This window comes from Nymphaea colorata, chromosome 11 (genome assembly GCF_008831285.2).
Source record: "Nymphaea colorata isolate Beijing-Zhang1983 chromosome 11, ASM883128v2, whole genome shotgun sequence".
In the NCBI taxonomy this organism is placed as follows: domain Eukaryota; kingdom Viridiplantae; phylum Streptophyta; class Magnoliopsida; order Nymphaeales; family Nymphaeaceae; genus Nymphaea; species Nymphaea colorata.
This window is the reverse complement of record NC_045148.1, coordinates 9,809,267-9,818,736: the sequence shown is the minus strand read 5'-3', so window position 1 is coordinate 9,818,736 and position 9,470 is coordinate 9,809,267. Positions and strand designations below refer to the sequence as shown.

At 41.3% G+C, this 9,470-nt stretch overlaps 2 long non-coding RNA genes across 2 annotated transcripts; both read left to right on the top strand.

Annotated features, from left to right (window-relative positions):
• The first annotated feature begins 467 nt into the window (after positions 1 to 467).
• LOC126410554 (uncharacterized) lies at positions 468 to 1,813 on the top strand. Its single transcript, XR_007574753.1, has 2 exons — positions 468 to 632; positions 1,257 to 1,813. It is a non-coding gene; the product is annotated as an uncharacterized LOC126410554 (long non-coding RNA).
• Positions 1,814 to 7,426: 5,613 nt separating this feature from the next.
• On the top strand, positions 7,427 to 9,037 carry LOC116264476 (uncharacterized). The gene is made up of 2 exons (XR_004174853.2): positions 7,427 to 7,752; positions 8,647 to 9,037. It is a non-coding gene; the product is annotated as an uncharacterized LOC116264476 (long non-coding RNA).
• Positions 9,038 to 9,470: the final 433 nt, after the last annotated feature.

Sequence of the window (9,470 nt, the reverse complement as noted above, 5' to 3'; positions counted from 1 at the left end):
CCACCAAGCTGACTGTTTCTTATGTCCAAAAGGTACTTAGGCATTGGGCGTACAAAGTTCAATGTATGTTATATGTAACACTAATATTTCTTCAGATTCATGTTATATGGTGGTTAAGCCAAGGTTTAACAAGGAAAACCCACAAATGCTTATTCTAGATGGGGGAAAAAGTCTCAATATGTGTTTGTTGACAATAAATACGCAGTTGAAAGCCGAAGGTTCCACCTTCCCCCATTCATACCGCCGCCTAGTTGAAAGGCCCTTCCCTCCATCCTCAACACAATCACTTTTGGTGTGTGGCAACCTAATCTTCCGTGGTATGACTTTATCTCGAGAGTTGTGTCTGCGTCATATTTATGAGCCTGACCCCAAGGCTAGCTCGGGTTGAACAAGCCCACTTGCCTTGAGCCCTTTCTAGTCTCTGTACACTATAAATAGCCCAAGAGGATTGCATTCCAATCACAAGAAACTCTCTCCCTCCCTTTCTTTCCTTTTGCCTTCTTAAACTTCATCTCCCTCTCTTATCCCCTTAGAGATGGCGCCAAATCGTTCTTCTTTTTCCATCCTCTTGGTGCTTGTCTTGATGCTCTTCTCCCAAGCTTTTGCACGAGAATTAATGGTAAAGAAACAAGGTTAGTGAGTCCATGTTCCTGCTCTCCAGGTTAACTAATTGTTAAATTTTTAAAATCTATGAGTAATATCGAGAGTCGTTTCTTCATTGAAAACATATTGCTCTTTGATTTGTAGATGTCAGCTGTCATTTTTGTTTTACAAAATTAAACAATTTTACATCTTTGTTTTTGCTTGTTTAATTGAATTCTGTCATTCTTTCACTCTCTAATTTGGATAAAGGGGAGGGGCCCCTGCCCTAGCAGCATTGCTTGGAAAAGAATACTTGGATCTTTGTGACATTTTTATAATCTCCATGCATTTCATATGTTTATTCAATTTCATGTGAAATTTTGCCATTAGACCAAATTGACTATATAGGCCAGAAAATAAGTGGGAAATATGAAAGAGGTAAAGGGGCGCTCTAATTGGGCAATCAAATGCTCAAGACCTCACAGGGGGCAGAGCAAAGAAATGGGTAAGGTTAAGTGGCTTCGCTGAGCCTTTTGTCAGGACCCCAACCGAGACAGTTCCTTAACTAAGAAAATTAAAATAACCCTGTATGGCGAAAGATTATAATTGAACTAATGTAACTTACTAATGGTAATAATGTTATGTACTGATGATAAGTTCCATTCCTCCCCAAGGTTATGAGTACGCACCCCCTTCTCCCGTATCGTCCCCGGTCACTGCATACAGCGTACCGCCACCTCCTTGCTGCGATGGTGAAGAAAAGGAGGTGCCCAGTGCTGACCAATTCAAGGGCGAGGAGCAAGGAGGGCACTGAGTTTGCGCCCATGGCAGACGTGGAGGCGGCAGATCATGATCAGAAAAATCCAGCACTTCCTCAATAATCAAGAGGAGGAAGAAGGAATACTGCTACCCAGAATGCATGCAACTCATCCTCTCTCGTTAGTCCAGCCTACACGTCTCCAGAGCGAAGATTCGTCATCCTCCATGACTGCAGTAGCTAGCAGTGATCTATTCATTTACAACTTGGTAGCATGTTTTGTTGAAAAGTTCTTGGAACCTTTGTTTGCAGTTGTTGTCTATAAGTCTGTGGCCAGTGTGGTTTGTATAAGATCACTGCGAGCAAAGTGGTGGCTTTCAATGGACACTGGGGTTAAATAATATCACTGCTTCTAAAGTGTTGGGTTTCTTATATATATGTATCTCAACTAAAGACGTTTCTGTTTTTCCTTAATTAGCACATTCCAGGGTTGATTAATTTTTTGGTATGTTCATGATCGAAGCGAAAATTTAAGAGAGACCTGATCTTTCTTTCAAGCAGCAGTAAAATCTTCAAAGTAGCGTTCGCGTAATAGCCAAAACTCGAGTTTGAAAATGTTTGGGAGAATTCAAACACCAGCACTGTTAAAAAAAGAGATATAAAGAAAGGGAACACAGCAATACTCAAGCATGTACGTGGTTCGGCATTCTAATGCCTACGTCCACGAGAAAGTGAGCTCTCCTTTATTTTCTTTGATACAGGATAGAGAGGATGAATCCTCAATTTATAGAGTACAAGACCAGATTATGGTTCTCATAACTGTTCTTTTGATGAAAAAAGGAAATGAATGGCATGGAAACAGTGATAAAGGAAAGGCTGTGATTGGATTCACCTTCCTAAGAAATGGAGGCAATCCCTGTAGTTATGCTAACAATCTCAAACTCAAGTTGGTAGACAGATATCAATCTGTCCCAACTTGTCGATCATATACTTATGCTTTCCTTTTCCCAGACTCTTGGTGAAGACGTTAGCCAACTGATTCTCACTTCTAACATGTGAAGTACGAATAGTGTGATCCCGAATTTTTTCTCGAACAAAATGACAATCAACTTCAATATGTTTGGTTCGCTCGTGGAATACAGGATTTGCCCCAATATGAATAGCTGTCATGTTATCGCACTTCAGTTCCATCGATTCCCTTATATCCAAATTCATATCCTTGAGAAGAGCTTTGATCCAAATGAGTTCACATGTGCATACTGCCATAGCTCTCTATTCGGCTTCAGCACTTGACCGTGCCACAACAGTTTGTTTCTTGCTTTTCCACGTTACAAGATTTTCCCCAATAAATGTGCAGTATCCTGATGTTGATCTCCGGCCCAGTCGGCGTCGCAGTACCCAGATATGGTAAGGGAATGATTTCGTTTCATCAAAATGCCCTTACCTGGACTACCCTTTAAGTATCTCAGTATTCTATGTGTTGCCTCGACATGGCTAAACCTTGGTCTATGCGTAAATTGACTGATAAGGATGACTGTGTATGTTATATCTGGACGAGTGACTGTAAGATATATAAGTTTGCCGACAAGTTTCTGAAAACTTTCTACATTTTCGACAATGTTGCCTTCTTCTTTCTTCAGCTTGCAATTTGTCTCAAGAGACGTCTCTACAGCTTTTGAGCCTAGATAACCTGTTTTTTTTAGAAGATCAATGATGTATTTCGGTTGACAAATAAAAACTCCTCTATTGGAGTGAGCGACTTCAATTCCAAGAAAGTATCGAAGAGTTCCCAGATCCTTGATTTCATATTCTTTGTTGAGATACTTCTTTATCATATGTATGTACTCGGTATCATCTCCAGTAAGTATAATATCATCAACATATACGAGCAGGATAGTTACCTTGTCATTTCGAGTGGCTGTGAACATAGTATAATCTGTTCTACCTTGTTTGAAGCCATACTTATTGAGAGCAAGGCTAAGACGAGAGAACCACGTGCGAGGCGATTGTTTGAGACCATACAGAGCCTTTTTTAGTCTACACACGTGATCAGGTTTGCTTGTGACACCTTCTGGAACATGCATGAATATTTCTTCACTCAATTCGCCATGAAAAAAGGCATTTTTAATGTCAAGTTGCAAGAAACTCCATCGTTTTATGGAAGCAACAGCAAGAAGAGCCCTTACTGTATTCATTTTTGCTACCGGAGCAAAAGTCTCTGTGTAGTCAATACCCTCAGTCTGAGTGAATCCCTTTGCAACAAGTCGCGCTTGGTATCGGTCTACTTCTCCATTGCTTTTGAATTTAATTTTGTAGATCCATTTGCATCCAACCAATTTCTTTTACTCCAGACAAAGGACAAATTCCCACGTACGATTTTTTTCATGAGCTCTAAGTTCTTCTTTCATGGCATCTATCCATCTGACATCTTTGCTAGCTTCATCAAAATTTTTCGGTTCTTCGAGTTTGTAGGTTGCATGAACATAAGATTTATACTGCTCTGGCAATCCGTCAAAAGACAAATACTTTTCAATAGAATGAATATTGTCAGTGACAAGATAGGTATAGTAATCACTTAACCTGACCGAAAGCCTACATTGACGTGAAGAAGGTCTAACTTGAGGAATATCAGTGTCGTCCAAGGTAGGAGTTTGATTTCCTCTTTCACCAGTTGCTTCTTGAATCTGCAAAGGTTAGTTTACGTCATTGATTTGCCGGTGAGGTACTTGATTAAAGATGTTAGTCAAGGGGCAAGAGATGTTGCTGATTTCATTGGTGGGTTGAGAAGAATTCTCTTTCTATTGTATATTTTCAAAGTATTTTTCAGACTCGTAAAAATTTACATCTCGTGAGACCATCATCTTGTTTGTAATGGGATCAAGGCATCGGTAGCTATGTTTTTTGCTGGAATATCCCAAAAAAATCCCTTTAACTGCACGTTTCTGAAATTTATTTCTGAATTTTTCCTGCACATGGACATAACACTTGCACCCGAAGACTTTGAGATGTCTAATGGAGATCGGCCGTTTGAGGAGGAGTTCAAGAGGTACCTTTCCATCAATGCTAGAATTAGGAATCCGATTGGATAAGTAGCAGGCGGTACCAATGGCTTCATTCCAATATTTTTGTGGTACAATCATGTGTATCATGAGGGCACGAGCGATGTTTAAAAGTTGACGATTTTTCCTCTCTGCAACACCATTTTGGTGAGGGGTTCCAGCACACATATATTGGGGTTGTATGCCCTTTTTTCACATAAACTCTTTAAGATAGTCATTAACATACTCTCCACCATTATTGGAACGAAGTTTCTTTATCTTGATTCCGTACTGAGTATAAATGAGATTATAGAACTCTTCAAATATATCGGGTACTTCGCTTTTATTTTTGAGGAAATAAATCCAAGTTACATGAGTCATATCGTCAATAAAAGAAACATAATATCTATATCCGGTATGAGAGATCTCAGGAGCCGGCCCCCATACATCAGAGTGTATAAGATCAAACATTTCTAAAGATCTTTCTGCACATGATTGAAAAGGAAGTCTAGTGAATTTTGAGAACTCACACGCGTCGCACGCCCAATCTTCTGTGGTGAGGTGAGGAATAAGTTGTTTGATGCTCTGATTTGAAATATGCCCCAATCTAGAATGCCATATCTGGCCCCAATCTAGAATGCCATATCCGGTACTCAGAGTTTTGTTGGCTGTTGGTGAGAAGGCTAAAACAATCATCGTCTAGAACATATAATCCTCTCTGGAGATGACCCTTACCAATCACTTTCTTCGAGATCAGTTCCTAAAACGTCATGTCATTGGGAGAAAAAATTGCCAAACAATTGTGACCTTGAGTAATCTTACTAATTGAATTTAAATTTGCAGCAAGTTTTGGAATAAGGAGAACTGTGGATTTTTTATTTCCAAAAAAACGTCATTTTTCCAGCACCTTCGACGTTTATGGATGACCCATCAGCAGTGAATACAGACTGTTTATAATCTTTTACAAATTCATTAAGTGTAGATGATTCGCTAGTCATATGATCGGTTGCCCCAGAGTCAATAACCAAGTGTTATTTTTTGTCATAGAAAGAAAAGTCATCGTCTTACCTTCAGAGCTTTCATTGACAGGTTGAGAGGAGACGAGATTGGTCTTGGAGAACTTTTGAAAAAAAATTTCCAAATCGTCCTTGGTAACCAAATTTGCCGCATTGATCTCCTTCAAAGATGTGGTTGGTTTCTCCTTCTCGGGTCTCCCTATGATCTCCCAGCATCGTTCACGGGTGTGATCGATCTTTTTGCAATGAGTGCACTTCATCTTGCTGCGTGGTCTCATATTGTTTGGTCTGCGTCTCTGTCCTTCTTGGGTGCGAGAAACATACACCATTTTCTCAGAGTTTTCACTTGCAACTTCATCTTTGGTGGATGAATTCATGACTCTTCTCCTGGATACTTCTCTTTGAATGATTTGGCAGACAGTGTTGAATGTTGGAAGAGGAGAAGAGTTCAGGATTTGACTGCACAAGGTTTCAAAGTCGTCAGTGAGACCAGCTAACACTTTGAAAATTTTATCTTCTTCGAACCGTTGTTTGAAGATATCGGGATCCGATGTGGCGGGTCGGTATTGAAGAAGTTCATCGAAGAGACCGCGAAGATGCCCGATATAAAGTTGAATATCTTTGTTTCCCACCGTGAGATTAGCAATCTCACATTGAATTTGATATATACGAGCAAGATTATTTTGTGCTCGCTGAAAAGTTCTTTCATCGACTCCCAAATGCCTTAGACGATATCTTGATACATGAACATGTTAGCTATAGATGGTTCCATATAATTTATTAACCAATACATGACCATATCATTCTCCGACTCCCATTCCTCATACCTAGGATCATTAGATGCAGGCTGCTGGATTTTTCTGTTGATTTATCCTGTTTTAGATCTTCCATTGAGAAATAGACGTGCAGCCTTGGCCCAACTTAAATAGTTTGCACCATTGAGGAGAATGGACGTGTTTCTTAATGTATTGTCATGTTGATAAGATGATTTTAATCGTCTGGAATTTTCGTCTCCTTCAGCAGCTCCAATTTGAATGTGTGTCACCTAGGTGCGTTTCCTTTGAGCTCGCACCCGCACCGAAGAGATGCGGGTGCGGGTTCGGGTGCGGGTGCGCACCCAATCAGCACCCGATGAGGAGCCCGCACCCAAACCGCACCCGGGGGGAGAAAGGGACGATTTGGGGAAAAGGGAGAGGGAGAGCAAAGGAGGAAGAGAGGTGAGGACGGGAGGAAATGGGAAAACGGATGGGAGAGGGAGGTGAGGACGGGAGGAAAGGAGGAAACGGATGGAAGAGGGAGGAAGGGAGGTGAGGACGGGAGGAAATGGGGAAACGGATGGGAGAGGGAGGAAGAGAGGTGAGGACGGGAGGAATACCTAGCGCCGCCGTGCTGCACCGCCCGCCGCCACTGCTCTTTCCTCTTCTTCTCTGTGTCAATGCTCACTTGTGGAATGTGAGATTGAGAGGGCAAGGAAGAGGGAGATAGAGATTAGAGAGGAAGACGAGGAAGAGGAAGACGAGGAAAAGGAACCGGTCGGTCGAGTCATATAGTTTGGGTCTGGATTTGGATTTACGAGGAAAAGGAACCGGTCGGTCGAGTCATATAGTTTGGGTCTGGATTTGGATTTTGATCTAATTTAACTTATCCAAAACCAAAACTGTTATAAGAATAACCCTTCTTACTGAACGCTTTGCCCCCTTCCTCCTTATTAAGAAAGAAAGGAATGGAGAAAATTGTAATTTTGATTTTGATATTTAATAATTTTATAGTTTAGAGATAATTTTGTCATATATATTATTATTATATATTAATAATTATAATAATAAATAGTCTTCCCGTACGGCTGCACTTAAATTTTTTAAAATGCACCGGCACCCGCACCCACACCCGCACCCACACCCGCACCACCTCGCACTCAGACTCCCCGCACCGACACCCCGCACTCAGACGCACTCAGACTCAGGTAACTTAGGTTTGAATGCTAGCCATAAAAGCAAATTTAATATGCCCTAAAGCAAAGTTAATATGCCCTGTTTCGGATGGTAAAAAAAATTCCTCCTCTCGACAATAAAGAAACAGGAGAACTGAAAGGGGCGATGTAAGAATGAAGAAGGGCACTCCACCGCTTAGAATGCTTTCCCGTTCGACGTTAGGAGCCGGCGGCGACTTCACCCGGCGAAGGTGGATACCGCTCTCTTGTAGGGGCGGCGAGGTTCGAGCCAGCGGCGAGGTTCCACCAGGCGGGCAGGAGCGGCGCTCTCGGTTCTGTGATGGGAGGCCGACGATGAAGTGTCTGCGGGCGGTGGAGTGGTGACGCTGTGATGGGAGACAGACGATGAAGCGTCTGCCTAATCTCACGGTGAGTTCTCGCTTAGAGGTACTCCGAATCCTCGACTTGCAGTCGTGCCGCCTGCCAAATCTTCACGGCGAATTAGGTTGCTGTGGGAAAAAAACGACGCAGGATATTCCCTGTTTTTCCCCCTTTTTTTTTCTCTCCTTTGATAGCAAAGCAGATCAACAGGAATCCCCAATCTTGGAAGATGGGTTCCCTGTTTGTTGTGATCTTCTTTGATATTTGATAGCAAGACAGAACAAAGGAATCCCCAATTTTGGAAGATGGGGAGATAAATTCTGCTTGCCGGCCTCACTCCCTTCGAATAAACTCTGCCTGTTGGCGTCATGTCTGGAGTTGCTAGGAATCAGAAAAACGTGAACTAGAGGTAGAGGCAGACAGTAGACAAGAATCCCTTTCAATAACCTGATACCATGTTAAAAAACGAGATATAAAGAAAGGGAACACAGCAATACTAAAGCATGTACGTGGTTCGGCATTCTAATTCCTACATCCACGAGAAAGGGAGCTCTCCTTTATTTTCTTTGATATAGGATAGAGAGGATGAATCCTCAACAGGTCTTACCAGATTATGGTAAGAGAATCACGCAGAATTCTCATAACTATTCCTTTGATGAAAAAAGGAAATGAATGGTATGGAAACAGTGATAAAGGAAAGGCTGTGATTGGATACACCTTCCTAAGAAATGGAGGCAATCCCTGTAATTATGCTAACAAGCACCACACCCCACACACCCGCAAGATGAGTCAATCATGAGCCTGCTCATGTTAAGCGATCACAACTAGTTTTTTAACATGTGATGAACAATATCACGATTTTGATTGCTTAATTTCTACCTTTCACTCTATATCCGTGGTGTCCATATGCCTGTCATTTCTATTTATTAGTTCACGCCTCAGGAGGATGTTCGTGACCCACAAAAGATGCTCATGTGGAACGGAAGCCGCTCATTCTATAGTGCAACAGCGTCTAGTACTGGGCCCAGACTCGCTCGCTTGCTCATTATCCTGTGTTGCTGCTATGGGAGAGAAGGGTACCAATAAAGCATATTTATTTTGATTGGTGGCAGTCAATTCACCAACTATTTATGAGGTCTCGTGCATGGATCCATACATTAGAATCCATATTCGTGTAACTAGATCTAGGTTCTGTTCAGATCCATGTAACTGGATGTATATCTATGATCCACCTTTCTCTATTTAAATTATAACCCAAGGCTCGATTGTAAAAGCTCTAAATGTAACATTTTCTCTAGTTAATTTCATTTGTTTCTTTTTAGTTGTAAATCAAGTTCATCTTATTTCCCTTCAACCTTTACATTCCCTTCATTTCCTTTCTACTTTTCCTTAGTTCAAGATCATCAGTTACCCCAAAGCTCTATTGATGCATCAATACGGCATGATAATTTTATCGCTGCGATCACCTTCATAGTGCACTTTTTAACATTTTGGATGCATGGGCAGCCGTTGATTTTCAAGCTTCAAAAACCTGAACGAACCATACTGAAGTAGAATGATCAAAAACTATAGTTTGGTCAATGGATTGTAAGAAACATATGTACAGGGTCGGATACTGTCGCTGATACACATTAACATGATAATATATACTAATTACTAAAGGTTAAATATATTTATGCATTTACGTATGGTGATTCAAGATCATCAGTTACCCCAAAGCTCTATCGATGCATCAATACGGCATGATAATTTTATCGCTGCGATCA